This window comes from Poromitra crassiceps, assembly GCF_964638095.1.
Source record: "Poromitra crassiceps genome assembly, chromosome: 9".
Classification (NCBI taxonomy): domain Eukaryota; kingdom Metazoa; phylum Chordata; class Actinopteri; order Beryciformes; family Melamphaidae; genus Poromitra; species Poromitra crassiceps.
Genome location: NC_139630.1, coordinates 51,361,949 through 51,380,722, shown reverse-complemented (window position 1 = coordinate 51,380,722; position 18,774 = coordinate 51,361,949). Strand labels below are relative to the sequence as shown.

The window sequence follows — 18,774 nt, the reverse complement described above, 5'->3', positions numbered from 1 at the left end:
AAACAAGAAAAGAAGAATAGAGCTTCACCTGTACGATCAATTCGCTAATTAGCAAGTTTACTAAGCTCGAGTCATCTTCACTGCTACTCACACAAAGGAAATGATTTGTCTGACCTTTAACTTTATAAATACAGAACCCAATTCAATTAGTGAACCTCCCATCAGCGCACATTATGCTACTCACGCTGCTTTCATGAACGCATTAGTGTGTGTGCCAAATCCTGGATCAACCCCTAACTATAATTGATTCAAATATCGGACTTTGAAGTCAAATAGGTGTGCTGGACTTAATGCACAAACACCTCAAAGGACAGGCGCAAGATGGGATCTGTAAATGAGCTTTGTGAAGCACTCCTCGTGCATTTTAGATACAGGTCAGAGGATGGATCGCCTGCTATCAGTAGTGTATCAACTCTGTCCACCTTGGTTCCAACAGGTTTAACACATTTGTGTGGCACTACTTCTTCACTACTGGATAGAATGCAGTAGAGAGGGACAAGAAAGACACAAGTGCTCAAATGAGCGATAGCCAAGTCTGAGCAGGTTTAACACCCATGACACCTTGCTCACTTAACATGCACTCCTGTCTGCCGCACTGCTCACCCTCTCCATTAGGCTATACACATTTGCAAGCTGAAAAGCACTCAGCCGAAAAACGCCGTCACACACACACACACACACACGCGCACACACACACGCACACACACACACACACACACACACACACACGTGCACACGCACGCACGCACACGCACACACACACACACACACACACACACACGTATGTATGGATCATGGATCACAGAGAAGAGGCAGGAATTGAAATTGAATCTGCTGGTCCACTATGAGGAATTAGCAGAGAGATAAGACCCGGCTGGAACCTTGCCCTTCAAATACATATTCAACCGTTCTTCTGTCCGGCAGGGCCTGAGCTGTCTTCCTGAGCCAGGGCCTGAGCTTGGTTCCCCCCCTGTCAGCCAGCTAATGAATCTGGCTTCTTGTAGACAGCCTGGTCAATATGGGGCCGGACAGTTTGATTTGTATGTCCTGCCCCCCTGTCCTATTGGACGACTGGTCAATAGGCCTGTCTTCCCATTACCGTGGCGATTAATGTGGCGTGCTGCCAAACACGACTGCACGGACAGGAGTGAAGGTGGTCGAGCTCTCAGCAGTGTTTCAGGTCTGAACTTCATGACATCAAATGGAAAATTAGCCATAGAACAGGTTTCAGCCTGCAGCAGTCTTCCTCTGAATAGAGAAAAGACAACCGTTAGTATAAAACTGTAACGTTAATAACTCTCTCCAGACTTGAATATTAAATTGAATCCATATGGTTGAATCGCTGTGCTCAGCGCACTAATGTTACCATAACATTACAGAGAGAGATTTGCAGCATGCAATAATGTTTAATGTTAACACGGTAACTTCTGCTACAATGATGTTACAAGGTTACTCCTCTTGTAATATTTGCCAAATGGACATGTTACGTTATGCAATTACATTAGCTAGTAAGATTGCAGGCTCGTAGCAGGCTCGTAAGCAGACTGACAACCACGGTGGTCAGGTCCACCCCTCCCAAGCTCCACCCTTTTGTCCAAATATGACCATATTTGGACAAAAGGGTGGAGCTTCTGGCTCCAAAATGCAGACATGGTGAAGATTAAAATTACCCAGAAATCACCAGGAAAGTGGCTTCAAAACTTGAGTGAGTCCAAAACCAATGGGTGACATCATGTTAGCTTGGGCCATTATACTAGTCCATATACATTCCTAGGCTTGCCAGCTCATCAGTGACATCACAATTGCCCGAGTGACCATCACCGATGACATCATCGAGTGATGTCATAGACATTGTGACCAAAATCATCCCAAATCATGTAAAATCGTCACAAATCTCACAAAGTGGGACCAAAAACGTGACCAAAAACACAGACAGACAGAGCCCACTTTGGCAATTTTATGTATGATGATGATGGTGATGATGATGATGATGATACAGTCTATGGAGTATAAGTAGGACTGGTACTATACTACTTGACTGTGCCAACAATGCCCGAAAGATAGGGACCGGCACACTCCAATCCCGAAGTCAAGCGCAAGAAATTGGCTCGAGCCAGAGAAACTCAGCAGCAAACCACCAAGGACATCGGAGGGAAGAATGGAACTCCAACCATAATGCAGGTGATAAGACGTGGTCTCCCCAGAAGTCGTCTCCTGAGAAGTCTGCTCCAAGCACCTCGTCCCGTCATCCCCTCTGCCCGCCACACTACCTGGATCTTCACCTTCACCCAATTTCAATAGAGCAGAGCCTTCTTTTGGCCGAGGCCGTGGCAGAGGTTTTCTGAAGAAGACCCCCCATGATTGCTTTTCAAACCTATGCTCTAAACAGCCAATAATCCCTGACAGCGACGAGGTCAGTTGGCAGGGGCAACTGGAAAACACTGAGCTGCGTTAAGGATGATGTCATAACCACTGATGCTGTCATGTCATGCCCCACAATCGTCAAGTGATGTCATACCCACTGATGATGTGGATGATGTGACATGAGCTGACATGAGTTTGGTCACAACAAAAAAGTGCGCCCATGGCACATCGTCTCTAGAGTCTCCACCCTAGAAATTGAGCATGCCCAACATGCAATATTTCTATTATTGTTGTAAATCTGGTAAAAAGTGACTTAAAAAAAGTCACATCCTTTTTTTTTAAACGTTTGCAGCTAAATGTGATGAAATGTTGCAGTCGGCACTCTGTGTCGGCAAGGTCTCTCATTCACTGCCTGCTGCAGCTCCTGATTTTGTTGCTACTATGGGAGAGACTTGTTTGACGTTCCCATATCTTGGCTGTTCAAGATCATGTGGGAATTTTTCTTTTGTTTCCTTTAAATGTGCAGGTGCGTACTGTGCGTTAAGCCAAACTGTGTGCTTCAGCTTGCTTCAGTATTCACCTCCCCTGCTTTACTTTAAACAGCTGGTAAAGGTTGATAGCGAATATGCATTCTCTATTGACTTTCAAAGTTTTGCAAGAGCAAAAATAACTATTTTCTGGGAAATTCTGTCAGACGGGACGGGAGTGAATGAGCCAATGTGAGGTAGGGAAGGAGCCAAGTGCAAACTGAATTTCAGTGAGTCAAGCTGTGACTCATAGCACTGGAAAGCTGCTCCCTATCAGAAAGGTTCAGTGTACGTGTCCATTCAGATTCAGATTCACTTTAATAGATTACAAACAAGGAATTTGACTTAGTGCAAGTATGCAGCATAGCGGTCACATCAATAGTGGAAGACAAAAGCAATATCGAAAAACAATCTCAAAATTTGTAATGTCCTTTAATGTGACATATGATGGGGTGGGGCAGTTGGGAAGAAGCTGTCCTTGTGACGAGAGGTTTTGGTTCTGCCAGACCTCGGTCTCCTGCCAAGGGGGAGTGCCTCAAAGAGTTTATGACCTGGGTGGGAGGGGTCGGCCGTGATTTTCCAAGACCACTTCAGCATCCTGGCGGTGTGCAGGTCCTGAAGGGATGGCAGGCTGTATCCGATCACCTTTTCAGCACAGTGGATGATGCGCTGCAATCTGGAGATGTCTTTGAGGGCAGCAGCTGCATACCAGACGGTGATGGAGGAGGTGAGGATGGACTCGACACTGGAGGTGTAGAAGAGCACAGCACCATTGTTGCTTTTGGCACTTTGCATTTCTTCAGATGCTGCAGGAAATTCGCTGATTGGCCCAAATAAAATGAATGCTGCAGTTTTAAAGTAGTGTGTGTGTGTGTGGGGGGGGGGGGAGGGGGGTGGTGTAGCGGTCCATTCCCTCGCCGACCAACCATTTTACTACCGCCATGGACATGGCATCCCTATAGACACAATTGGCCGTGTCTGCGGGTGGGGAGCAGGAATAAGGGTATGTGTCCTGGTCCCTGCACTAGCGCCTCCTCTGGTCGTTCCGGGTGCCCGTTCGGGGCAGAGGGGAACTGGGGGGAATAGCGTGATCCTCCCACGCGTTACGTCCTGCCGGTGAAACTCCTCACTTTCAGGTGAAAAGAAGCGTCTGGCAACTTACTTCACATGTATCCGAGGAGGCATGTGCTAGTCAAACCCTCCCCAGATCGGCAGGACAAAACAGGGGGGGAATCCGGAAAAAAGGAAAAATATATTACGGATACAGAGAGCACATCATGTCCACTTATCCACATTCCATCAGCAAATTGTCGATATTGGAGCTGTTGGCAGGACAGCGAGGGGCTTATCCAGATTGTGCATTGCCTGGAGGTTGCGGTTCAGCTGCATCAATCACATCGCTGGGCCCTTTGTTTTGCTGGCAGGGATGTGGCTTCCCTCAGACTGTACGTGCCAGCGGCCCTCCAGAGGTGGTGTTCTTTCCATCCATCATGGTCTGAGCTAACATGACACCTTCTCATTAGTGCAAAGTGCTCCAAAAGGATACGGCCCAAAAATAAGCAAGTGGGGCTAACACAATAGCATTCACCAGGTAAAGGTGCTCATGATGAACGGATCTTAAGTTCATTAAGTTCTTGGGGAATAAGGAGGCCTTACGCTAATTGTATAGCCAGTTCACTCAGTCGGTGAATTAATAGCTGGTGAATTAATAGCTGTCAAGATTTTCACTTTCTATTCTCAGACTCGTTTTTGCAGACTGTTGATTGAAGCACTGGAACCGTTTAACTGACCTTTCATACAATTATTATGAATTAATCGCATATCTGAAAAGTCAAGCATTTCGTCTGTACTGCAATTAGCCCAAATGGAAGCTGGGGAAAGAAATTGCATAGCACAGCATCATTAACTATGGATATATCTTACTCTCTGTAAAATAGTATTGATTTTGGAATAGGTTAATCAATATAACCTATCATACTGTATCTTGATGATGAATCTAATTTGGAAAAGCCTTATCTCATAACTACAGGGTGTGACCACTGGATAATTCAGACTCTGAATACTCGGTAAGACTTTGTCAAGACTTTGTCAACTGTGCGGGCGTAATTGTGGGCATAATTCTATTATGCCATTGTCTTTTCAACAGAAAAGGACATTCATGTCATTTTTTTCTTCTGTTCTCTATGGTGATGTTGTACTGCATGGTGTAAGACATTTACACCACTGAAGAAGTATCTTCAGTTGATTATACTGTATGTATAAACTTTCAAGATCTGCCTCTAATTGCCATTTATGAAACCTATTACACATGGAAATTAGTTAAGGCTGGCATTATATATATATATTTGCATAATAAGGGCCGTTAGTAAATAGCAAATTAGTAAACCATAAATTGTATGGAACATATGAATATACTTTTTGTGGGCAATATAGTAGTCAGACATGTTGTGGTAACAAGTAGCCAATATTAATACCTAATACTGTAAAAAAGAGAAAAATAAAGAAAATCTAACATTACACAATATACTGTTATTTCACAATATTTAAAAAAAATCCCCTCAAGCATTAGATCTTGATTTACTGACTTTGATATAATAGAAAAATGCTTGTACTAGATTTGACAAGAGGTTGTAGCTGTCACTATTCATGGGCATTTTGAGTAGAGATGTTGCACAGATGCACAGGCACGAGTGTGTAGCATCGGTGGAGTTTGAGTCATATTCTGGGGGAGGGATGTCATGTATAATTCAATGCTGTACACCTCAAAGTAATAAAGTAGTGGTAAAATAGTTCACTTGCAAGTAGACCAGAGGACAGCACATGAAATAGTTACAACCACACTGTGCAGGAGCCAAACTCCAGAGACATCCTCCTATAGATTGTCTGTCAATCTGAAACTGCACATGGGCATTGAGTATTCATAGTATTCCCATGATGTCACAAGCATTTTCCTACCAATATGGCGCTATAATACACACAGCTCATTGGCTGTAGATATTCTAGCTTGTTTGCCTCCATCGAGCCTGCTGTCTGGGTCTGTGTTTACTGTCAATGGTTGTATGCTGCCCTGCGTGCCCCCCCCCCCCCCCCCTCCTCCATGGGAGTGTCTCTGGTCTGGTGGCTCTGCTGCGTTTGCTCTGCGTTTGCTCTGCACTGAAAAGTGCACAGTTTTCAAAGCGTGTTGCCGGCTGAGAATAATGTAACTTTTCAGAAAGACGCTGGTGTCGGCAACTAAATGATATGGAGGGGCTATTGCAGCGGAGACGGAGGGGCTCAATTGTGGCAGCAGATTGACTGCTGTTCACAGGCACAGCTAACGTTATGCTTCATGCATATCGATGCATACCGATGCCGTTTCCGTTTCTATAACGACTTCTCTGTTTTTTTACTCAACTTTCTCTAATCTGGAGAGCACTGTCGCCACCTAATGGGTCGGTAAAATAGGTTATACACATTCAACATCCACCATACTTTCACAGGAGATGGATCTGGCTTTGATCCACGTCCCACCGTCAAAAAACGCAATTGACGACAATCGTCGTCATTGGCACTCTACGTTAGTATTCGAATTGACGACGATTGTCGTCATTGGCACTCAATGAGTTAATAATGCATAATGTATGTGTATTTTTTATTGTTTTTTTCAAGTGTACATTATGCATAATTCAATCATGTATTGCAAGCCAGAATGATTAAACTCAAACTCAAAACTCAAAAACTCATCACGTATGACATCACTGGTGACGTCATCACACCTACACTCTTCGATGACCTGATAGTCGCAATGACATCATCGATGACCTCACAGTTGCAGTGACATCATCGATGACCTCACAGTTGACACTTTGTAGGGAAGTTGTAGCTTCAACACAATTAACACAGCCAGTTCCAAGTGAAATTCAAAATAATTAATTTTACAAGTGGAAAAAACACCTTTCCTTTGCCTCCCTCACCATTTCAGATGTTTTCCAGGCCAGTATGTTGCTTATTATCTCAATTTGTCTCCATAGTAAGTTGCATTTTTGTATAAAACATGGTTTTGGCATATTTAACTAAATGAAAACTTTGAGGAGGGGGAGAGAAAAAATCCACTACGTGTCATCTCCAGTATCCGGAGCAACATAATCCATAGCATCAGTTTCCTTTGATAAGGGTTGGAAGGAGGTGGGAGGGACATGGATTCCACGCTATCACATCCTTCTCCCATCCTTCTGGCCCTCTGTTCAAATGGGGATCTTGATGGAAGAGTTGGAGAGTAGAGGAATTCATCTGCAGGATCGCTGCAGATACGATGCCATGTCTGGGGCTCAGAACCTGAGGTGAGATTTGTGTTTGACCATGTATCTGTCAAGGGTTTCCCAAAAGCGCAGGAAGACAGGCCGGTCCAGGTGGCGTCTATGGTGGCTCAACTCGAGGACGGTCACATCCCATTTCTGCACGTTGGGGTCTGTCTTTGCCTCGTCGTACTTCAGATGAAAAGCTCGAATTTTGGTGAAAATGTCAACTGGGGATCCGCCAGGCAGCAGCCAAGGCCAGCCCTTGAACTGCCAGGCAGGCCCCTGCACAAAAACAGCCACCACACGATCCCAGTCCTGTGGAGCCAGTTTGAGAGGCTGGTCTGTAACGCGGTACGGCACGGTGACGCTCAGTGTCGTCCCCCCAGGCTGGATCTGGTCTTTGCGCCTCTGAAGCAGAACCTCATTGTCCCGCTGGATGCCCTGCTTCTTCTTCTCATCCGAAGTGACAAACTTGAGGTCCTGCAGAAGCTCCTTAGCGTTGAGCATGGTGATGAGGGAGGTGGTGCCGGCCAGGAGGATGATGATGGGAGTCCGCAACCCTTTCTTCTGATTTGTCGGAGGTCTGGCTTGTGAAACTGGCCGAGGGATGACGGGCTGCAGTGCCGGAGTCTGGGCCTTCCTGGCAGACGCTCCTTCCGTCACTGACTTCAGCGTCATGCCGTGGTAGGTGCCCATGGTATCAATCTTGAAGCCCTCTGTTTCATCTTTTCCTTTGAATTGTTCCTGATCGTATCTGTTGTAGGCAGCTAGGATGGGCTGTTTTTTCCTCATGGACGGCTCCACTTGAGTGGCGTTCTGTGCTGGTCTCTGCTCTGGTGCTCGCCCTTCTTCTCTGGCTTTCACTGACTGAAGAATGGCAAAGATGTTTTTGGAGAAGTCCTTTCCGGTGCTCTGGAGAATGGTGGTCCTGGTCCTCCCGACCTTCTCACGGCTGACAATATCCCTGGTGTAATCCACCTCTGCATCCACAAAGCTCCTCTGCTTCAGGGTGATGTCATCATCCAAATTGGTTTTGATGGTGGAACGCTTCTTGGCCATGATCTTGGCCTTGATGGCAGCGATCTTCTCCACCGACATGGCTTCAGACAGTGATCTGATCTGGTCAGTTTGCACACTGCCTTCTTTGTGGCCCTCCAGACGTGCAGCCAGACGCTCCTTGTCCAGACGCACTCGTTCCTCATCCTCAAACCTCGGCTTTTTGGCTTCAGAAGAAACTTCCTCAGCTGCTGCTCTTTTGACTTGTGTTGGTCGTTGCAACCTGATTTCTATAGGGGCGCTTCTGTCAATACTTGTTGAAGTAGAACTCTCGCCATTGAGATATGACAGCAAGCCTTTTCGATCTGGTCTTCTGACAACCGGGATGTTCTCTGTTGCAGCTCTCCGCACATAGGATGGATGAGGCAGATGCACATTGTTGAGCAAGAACAAGATAGAGTCTAGAGTGTAGTAGTACTCTTTGGGCTGAGCCTCTTTTCTAGCTCCCCAAATGATGTAGTTGGTCTTGACATTTTTTGGCCAGGAGAACTCTCCAAATATAACCTCATCTCCTTTAGCGACTATTTCCTTTTTCTGGATGTTGTACTGACGAAGAACACTCAACACGTCCGCCATCTTGACGCATCTTCATGAAGTGTGTATTTGCAAAGCCCCCAATCAACTTCATGTGGACTCACAGGATGCCTAATGTCAATAGTTAGATTTTGACTTTGACCTGTTTCCCTTGAACCAATACTGTATTGTAGCTTCCGCTTATTATGTGCTGGATTATTTAAATCTGAACTGTTGATAGAATCGAGAGAGACCAACTGAAGCCTGGAAGATTGCTTACTTATATCTTGGCAAGTATGACATCACCGATGACATCACCACAGCAATTATGACATCACTTATGACATCACCGATGACCTCATAGTTGCAGTGACATCATCGATGACCTCACACTCGCAGTGACATCATCGATGACCGGTAGTCATCAGCTTGTTAGGTCACGGGTTCGCATCCGGCCCATGGGTGTTCCAATGTGTATGGTCTCATCAGTCAGTATGAGAGGGCCTTTTCTACAGCTAATATGTCCTGTTTGTTCCTTGTTACTGATAGAGAGTTCAATCATCCAATCCCCCAAACAACTCAAAACAATAGAGTCAATACCAACAGGAGGAAACCTTGTTTGACATTGGCACCGCAATTTGACACTTTTGACATTGGTGCTACTACATTTCACCATACTACACATGCGTGCATAATATCCTCCTTATTATCAGTGATGTCATAAATTCACTCACACACACAAGGCTATAGTTCAGTGATGACATCACTGATGATGTCATCAATGATTTCATCAGTGATAATGTCATCAGTGATGTCATACCTAGGCATTGTGACATCATTGTGATATCTGGCAACCGTGCTTGCCCCTCCGGTCACTCCACAATCTCTGCCTACTAGTGGACCCGTGAGTTGTTTTTGGTAAGACAAAAAGGCTGCTTTCAGTGGACCTAACATAGTGATAATGAATGGCAAAGTAAAAGTAAATATTGATAGTGTTGATTTAATTTGCCAGGTCTGATTAGCAGCAGCTTATCCAGCAGGAGTGACATTTTGGCAGAATAATTTCTACTGTTGGTGGAAAGCGCCTGTCATCTGCCATTAGAGCGTAATGAGCCAATGCGATGATCTCATTAATTAACTGCTCTGAGGAATCCTGATATTCTCTCAGGGAGCACTAAGAAGCTCTGAGAGACACTTCAGCAAACATGGACTTACAATCAATGAGCAGTCAAAGAGCTACTTTAGATTCAGTTCTGACAGTTTTATCACAAGATGAATTCGCTTTCTTTTCTTTTTCTTAAATAAAATGTGCAACACTTTATTTCCCTATTCGGTTTTTGATTGTTCATTTGTTCAGTAGTACACTTAAGGTGGTTGCCATATAATGTGGAAAAACTCAAGTCTGCATTTACAGTAGCTGAATATTTAATGTAAGTAAGTAGCTCATTGACTGGCTAACGTGGCTATACATGAAAGTAGCAGATTTTCATTACATTAGGCTATCACAAAAACATGACATTTTCAGATATCAACAATGTGATTGTGAGTGTACCAAAGGAGATGACATACTACTGCAGCCCGTTCAGCTTCTATTCATTCTAGTTGTATAAGTACACAGAATGAGCGGTGTTGCTTGGTTACAGTGGAGAGATCTCGCTGAGCAGCTAAGGACCATCCATGGCCACTTGGCATAACTTGGTACCTAGCAAGTGTGAACATCGAGTCATTTTAATCAGATGTCAATATTGCCAATATTGGTCGATATTAAGTGCCTACATTATTTATCTATCAGGAGCTTTAAAAAAGTGAGTCTTTGGTGAGCGATAAATTCAATCCTAAAACTCTCTTTCGCTCTAGAGACGCCGCACTAACGGTTCCCTATTTCACACAGGCACAGGGTCAATACATTCCAAATGAATCCACATTATAGCGGCAGAAGTGTGTATAACAATAAACCGGAGCAGGCAGTGCAGCAGATGGGACTGTTTCATACTCTGCTGATTCACCGTAAAACAGTGGAACAGTAAACATCCCCAGCTCATAGCCTGATATATGCTTCTCAGAACTCAAAGAGACAGGACAGCCAAGGACTACAGTGAACCTGTTTCCCACTGATTTCTTATGGTTAAGGTGTTCCATTAGCATGCCACAATAGCTGTGTTTACCATGCTCTTGCATTGTTTGATTCATTTACAATAGGCCTATACCACACTTTGGTGCACTTCCTTTTCACAGAGGAATTTTATGGAACAATAAAACTTAAATGATTTCTGACAAACACAAGTCCGAGTAATAATAAAAAACACAAACAAATGTTTAGTTTTTTATGAGAATTGTAAGGTACATGCAAGCAAAGAAATTGGGTTGAGGTGAGAAGTGAGGATATAGACATCAAGATATATATCCACTCCAATATCCACTCATCAAGAAACTGTCAGGGGAAAATCCCCAACATAAATGGGAGCTCGGGCTCTGTCTGTCCCACGGGCTCTGTCTGTCCCACTGTGATTGTCCCACTGTGACATCATCCGTGATGTCATAAATCCCACTGTCACATCATCAGTGACATCATCAGTGATGTCATAAATCCCACTGTGACATCATCAGTGATGTCATAAATCCTACTGTGACATCATCCGTGATGTCATAAATCCCACTGATGTCATAGTCTCATTGGCCACACAGCAGCCGAGTTGCGAGCTGCGAATGCGAGCTGTAGGACCAGCTTGGCGAGCTGCTCAGCGAGCTGCAGGACGGGCGACTAGGAATCGAGCGCGCATAAATGCAATTAGATGCAGAGGTCTGGTGCACCTTGTCTGACTGTATATCACCAGATGAATTGTAAAGGGATTAAAAAGTATCACTACGGGGTAAAGCCTATGTTTCCATTTATGTTTCCCAGCTGAAACATTTAGTTATTGAATAATATCAATAATATTAATATAAAATAATATAATGGAATCATCCATACTACGTTGGTTGTACATATTATGTACAGTAAGTACAGTGGAATGCCTGGAATGCATTTTTTTATTTTTTATTAATAGGTCATCAATCATCATGTGGAGCAACATTTCATCCCTACTCAGAATTTTAACCCCCTAAATTGGCATTTAAGGGGTTAAATGAGGACGCGACCGCGGCTTCAGAGTGGTACATTTGATTTGAGAGTAACTGTAGAAAACAAAGGTGGCGTGCACCCTGACATGTTTTCACTTCCAAACTCCCCTTATCTGATTTAAAAGGCTGCCCTCTTCATTATGTAGCACTTTAGAATCTCTCGTGGTCTGGAGCCCAATGCACTCGTTTTTGCAAGTCAGATTATTGGCGAAAGATTTTATTTTTTTAATGAAAGTGGACTTGATTTTGGCACCACTGAAATGACCTGAAAAATGGACTTCCAAAAACTCAGCCAGCTACCTGCAGAGCTTCACACTCGACATTTATCTGATACGACACGACTGCAGAGTGCAGAGTGACTTGTCAGTCATTTTGGCAACCAGGGTATTGGCCTACGTACGTATTTCACACATGCAAAATCATGTTTCACACGTCAACTACTAACACCTCTAGTCCTAATTTTAATGACGTTGCTAATTGCAGCCAGGTGGTCATATTGATAATTGAGTCTCTATATATTTCATTTGAGGGGATACAGAGAAATATAGCCTTGTCCACACGCGACCTGGCTGTTAAGCTCAAGACTGAGCACAAGGAGGAGTTTGTCCTCCTCCAGAAAGAGATGGCCAACTCCATACACAAGGAGGCCAGTAAGCTGAAGGCCAAGCAGGAGGAGGAGGAGGAGGTCTTCCTCGGAGATGGATGAGATCAAAGAAAAGCTCCACAGGACCCAAGAGCAGGTCATGAAGCAGGCCTGTGAGATGGAGGAGGCACACCACAAAAAGAGTTGAAAAAGCCTGGAGACCACAACGTTCCAGGACCTCAGAGCTGGTGATGGAACTGGACCAAAAAAGAAGGCATTGAGCATATAGGAGGACCTCCTCCAAGAAATGAAGAATCTGTAGCTAGATGTTCCATACAGATAAGGGGCCTTGAGCATCCAGGAGATTCAGATTCAATCAAGACAGAGAGGGAGAAGGAGGCTCTCCTCCAGGAACTGCTATGAAGAAAGAGGCCCTCAACATACAGCAAACAAGCCCCTGCTGTCGCACCATCTGTATTGTTTCATTCCCGTGGAGAATTGTAAGTGGCACTGCAGTCAACAGCAGAGAATTTAAGACAAGTGGACAGAGACAGAGAGGAAATATCAAAGCTGTGTTGGATCTATGTTGATTTATATAGATCTATGTTGATATATATATATATATATATATATATATATATATATATATATGAATAGCTGCTATGAATCCCATGAATGCAGTGCACGTACTCTCACTGTCAGAAGCTCCAAAAGGGGGAGACAAAGGCTCTGCACGACCAAAGTGACACACTCCAGCTTTAAGAAGGAGCCGGCAGGCTGTTAGTGCTGCTCAGAGTAGCACCTTGCTTTGCAATCCACAACAGTACACTCAACCACTTTGGTGAAAAGCCTTGAACATTTTGATACATAAATTACTTAGTAGCTGGCGCACTCCTCCCCTCCCCCCACCACCAAGCAGGTTTAGCCCATTTTCTCTCAACGCACCGCTCACTTGCTGCTGTTTAGGAGCAAGTTTTGTATTTCAGTCCTTCATTTCACTTCGTCATGTCCTGTGCATGCGGAGAGAAGATTTGCCTTCAGTGATCATATCAGACACCAAAAGTACAACAATAATAATAAATAGGGTGAATTTATAGTGTCTCAATTAGGGGAGATGGGATGCTCTTGCCCCCCGATTTGTGATAAAACAGGTATATTTTTACATAAAAGTCCTGGCTAGCGTAGCATTAACCTTGAGTCTGTTCCGCACGGCAGGAGATGATCCCCGAAGCTGAGGTGTTCCAACAGAGGCACAAGTTCGCCTGCTAATTACCAGAGATGCATGAGTCAGTTTCCACTTGGTCGGTGAGGTCTTCACCTCTCCGCCGACTCTGGAGTAACAAAGACGAGGAGGAGGAAGATGGAGACTGGATGGAATATGGAAGATGGATGATCTGTCAAGGCTCAGGGTGTGATTAGTGTGAGGCTGCAACTCAACAAGCAAAGAACGGAGAGGCTGACCTTCAACCCTCACTGAGAACCCAGCTGTCCATCATACCCGGAAAACCACGGGGCGCAGAACTCTCTGGCAGATTCTGATTTCTTGCATTATGCAAAGTATAGCAACACATTGAATCTGACTGCGTGAAACATGGCAATTTGTAAATTGAATTGCTTGAAGTTGATCCTCGCCGCATTTATTTGACAAACTTTTTTCCGTAAAGATTTGGAAGTGGATTACAGTAGATGTGCATCCAGTGAGAGCTATACATTCTGTTGTATTGTGCTGAGAGCTGCTGACTACTGATATATTTTGTTCTGCCTGAGCACAGTGTTACATCTCTCTGGCCTGAGAGTACGCTGCCAGGGTTCATTTAGAACGTTAACAGCAGCCTGACCTTGCATCACGTATTAAAGCCTGGAATTGGAGACTTTCCTAATTGTGTTGTTGGGATCACCAAACACAAAACTGTGTCCTTGTAGCCACTCTTTCACACTCCTCTTAAAAATGTCACATTGCACTAACTCATAAAGACAGATTTCAATTGGCAGGCTATTCCATCTCATTCAAATGATTTCAGTAAGAGCTATCACAGATCTTGGACACTATTTTTCCACACCACTTGGTGGCAACAGTGGCTCATCTTGTTAGGGGATAACTAGAATGCAACTAGAAGCAAATAGCCCAGTAGCCCAACGAGACAGCATCAACTTACTACTATACTTTCTGCCAAATATTTGATCACTGAGCAGCATGACTACTAAGCAGGTGTGGCTGTTAGTGGTCACCTTAAAGGGACAGCTCACCCTAAAATCCAAAATACATATATTTTTCCTCTCACCTGTTAGTGCTATTTATCCACCTAGATCGTTTTGTGTTAGATGCCTGCGTTTTGGAGATATCAGCCCTAGAGATTTCTGCCTTCTCTCAAATACAATGGAACTGGATGGCACTTGGCTTGTGGTGGTCGAAGTGACAAAAACATACATTTGAGAAACTCAACAGCAATGTCTCTTTCCAGAAATCATGACCCGGTTATTCAAGATAATCCACAAACATTGTTGTGTGCAGTTTAATGCTAGGAACTATTTTCTTTAGACCGAACTACACCCACTAGCTACTAGTTAGTTCCTACATGAAACTGCTCACAACTAGGTCTGTGTTATCTTAGGTAACCGCCCTGGGTCATTCTTTCTGGAAAGAGACATTTGCTGTTGAGTTCTTCAAATGTATGTTTTTGCCGTTTTGAGCACCACAAGCCAAGTGCCATCCAGTTCCATTGTATTGGAGAAAAGGCAGAAATCTCTATGCCTGATATCTCCAAAACTCAGCAACTCACACCAAAACGTAAAAAAAAACGTAAAAACATGTAGATGGATAAATAGCACTACATGTAAGAGGAAAAACATGTAATTTTGGATTTTAGGGTGAGCTGTCCCTTTAAAGACTGATCTACAGTTATACAAAATCTAAAACAGTCTAGCTGAGGGATTGATCTAGTGTCAACATACAACCACACTGCAAACTATAAAAATGCTAACTACATTTCCACAATAAAATACATTAATATTTTAAGCATGTAGCTAATACACACTAATTTAAAGGGATTTCATGAATACAGAATACGCCTGATTTTCTATCAGCAGCAATGCAAGGAGCAGGACTCTGAGAGCCACTTTGCCCTGACAATACTCCTGTAATTACAGAAAGACTGTGTAAGGGAGAAGTGCCAGTAACGAAAAGAGAGAGGTTGAATGGATTTTTCTTTAGCTTGCCACTACTGGGCCAAGCGTCTAGAAATAGCCTTTGTGTTGTGACCAGGAGCCATCCTTTTTCTCTCCTTTTCCAAAGGTCTGTTTTGAACTGTGCTTAACTACAAGTATCTGTTGAACTGAAAGCAACTTTTGCAGCCACCTGCGCCAATGATAAGCTTCACTGCAAGACCCTGTTGAACTGACAGGAAAGATTTTGTAGCAACTTCCAGCATGGTTGATTTCGGAACCTTTTCCACTTTTTCTATGAGACTGAATTTGGTGTTTTTGAAGTTCTCGAATTTCTTGAAACGGTAATTGCATTGATATTATGTTAGTTTATGTGATGTGTTTTTTCTGGTTGTTTTTTAGTGAGGTGTATATGGTTTGTGGACATTAATTTTGGAAAATGTCTCTAGCATGGTTATAGGATTTCATAATTATGTTGAGGTACTCCCTTGCGGTTACTGTTTTGTTTTGTTTATGACTGAAAGTAGCCAAATATTTGAACATAAAAATGATTGTTGAAAGATGATTAGATGTTTATTACGGTACAGTACTTGCAGGATAGCCTACACTCGGTCATGATGTCTTTCTCCCTTCCTGTCTGTGGTCCTGCCAGCAGTGACACGGGAGTATTGACCCAAAGAACAGACAACATAGGCTCAAAGGCTCACATTAGAAAATAACCCAGCAGAAATAACCAGCAGACCCAGCAGCTGGGCCATTCATACTCTGGCTGAGCAACTCTCATGGGGCTTGTTAATAATAAGTAGGAAATGTAAAATATAAGTGGGCATAGACCAAAACATGGGAAACGGACCTGGTAGAATATGTCATTGACAGTATACAGCCCCAGGCTATATAAGGCTAAATAAGCCCCAATCCAGACTCCGGCCCCTTTGGTTAAGCTTGATTTGAACAGTTTCAGAGCAGCTCTTATCTGGAGAGAGTCTCCATTTAGATAACCTGGGTTACAACATAACCAACCGTTATCTGACATGTTGACTCCCTCCCTCCTCCTGCATGGGATGACCTCTGTAAGACACACTGCTAGGAAACCAAGCAGACCTCACCCAGCTGCTCCTGCAGGAGCTGCCCTGAAGTGGCAGTTGAGTTTGAATGACTTCACCACCACCAGATTTCACCGAGGCTTAGCGGGCCACACCAGATGCTAATTGGGAAATTTGGCAAGCAAATTCCATTAAAAAAAATTGCATGAAGTGATGTTTACAACCATGTTCAGATTATGACTCATGGCAAAATGACAATAACGATTAGGTAGATAATTGAAGGGTTTATGATATTTTAGTTTTCAGAAATTGAATCACACCTATGTATTATTATTATAATACTACCTACTATTATTATTTATGTGGTCTAATTCATTCTAAAAGGCTCGCCAAGGGGTGATTTCACCATTAGGCATTACCATTCTGTTTATTTGAAACAAAATGCCATACCTTGTTTAACAATTCACTCTCTCAAATTGCCAACAAACTTTCAGAAAAAAAGGCATAAAAAGGGTACAATCGGTGGAAACTTTTAACATGCACTAGCCTCAATTTATTTTTCCCAGCGGAATCACCAAATGATGCCAGTCTGGACTCTGTTTCCACACAACTGGCCGATTCTCGTCAAACTTTGTCTTTTAAAAGGATAACCGCTCACTTTTTGGTGCAACTAGGCTTCCGATATAATAAGGTTGCCCCATGCGACCCTACCTGTGACTTCAAAGTGCAGAAATAAGGTGAGCTTAATGCCCGACACAGATTTCCTAAAGGATTTTTGCGAGGCGAATCGAGGGCTCTTAATTGTGTACTGTTGACAGGCAACATCTAAGAGCCTGAGGGTTAGTAGAGGAGGCAGATATGGGAGAGGGAATTATGATTCAGTGAGCACAGGGTGACATGAGGTAACTCAGCAAACTTCTGAAACATCAAGATCTTTTGCAGTTAGCTTTCTTGTCTCCAAGTCTTGTTCATGTCACATCTTCACACTGTCCATTTAAGATGCTGAGGAAAGCAAATGGATGAATAGCATCGCACAGGCCCGTATTCTGCATCAACTTGTGCTAGGCCAACATCTCTGTGCTCACTTCATGCACCGCCTCTCTCAACACCACTCATCTTCTCACTAATGGCTCATCACAGATGGCTCAGGGTTCATGCAGCAACTCCTGCATAATGGATATGTAGTGTGAAGATGTGAGCTGGATGAGACTTGAAAACAAGTAAGCAGGTCACAGATCTTGATTTGTTTGTAAGTTTACAGATGAAGCTTTTAAAATGTGTGAATTTGTGCACTTTTGAAGCTTGAAGTTGTTTTTCAGCTATATTGAGACAGAGACTTGCATCAGATGCATTTGTCTCTGAAAATACATACCTTGATTTCCTAAACCTTAGTTGTCTTCCTGCACGATTTTCAACTTGGGCTCCTGTTTGAACTAAAACGGATCGAAAGGACCGATATTTTAAGCAACTCCGCTGACACCAAGACAGACGATTTTATTATGTTCTTCCTTCAAAAAGCCATCAATGGTAAACGTTTGTCAATTCCGTCTGGATTCAGCAAAGAACAGAGCAAACAAACTTGCCAAACACTGCCAATACACATTGCACCCCTGGGTTCTTGTGATAGAATTGTACTGAATGGACTTTGCGTCTCTTGTACACAGCCCGCCTAATTTGCATCGACTTTAGACAGTAATTGCAGACGACAGACACCGTCTGGTATTTGGCAAAGAATGACTACGAGTTAATTACAGAGTTAAAAAACAGGGCGAAAAATATCGTAAATGGAGAATAGAGGCAGATTTGGGACATTGTGGGAGGAATGTTAAAGCGTACTAATTTCTCAAGAGTGCAATAAACATTTGAGTTCCTGTAGAGGAAAAATATCCACTGCAATGTCCTGCTGATTCATCAATAATTAGATATCCGTTTTAAATGTTCATAGGAGGTTTTCTTTATTTCCACAATCATCTCTCCGTGCACGGAGGTCTCCTCTTGTCTACATTTGACAATGCAAGAGCCCCGAATTATTGTTTACATCACATCATATACTGAAACGACTGGATTTGTTATGTATTCTAGTGAACATCAGATTAACTATGGACGTCATGGAGAAGTACTGAGTTGGA

General features: G+C 43.5%; 1 protein-coding gene and 1 pseudogene across 2 annotated transcripts in view; both read right to left on the bottom strand.

The window, feature by feature from the left end:
- baalcb (BAALC binder of MAP3K1 and KLF4 b) overlaps positions 1–18,774 on the bottom strand; it is a 49,869-nt gene that overhangs the window by 7,162 nt on the left and 23,933 nt on the right. The window lies entirely within an intron of this gene.
- Positions 7,199–8,800, bottom strand: LOC310781875 (parafibromin pseudogene; annotated as a pseudogene). The gene has a single exon. The product of its transcript is annotated as a parafibromin pseudogene (transcript).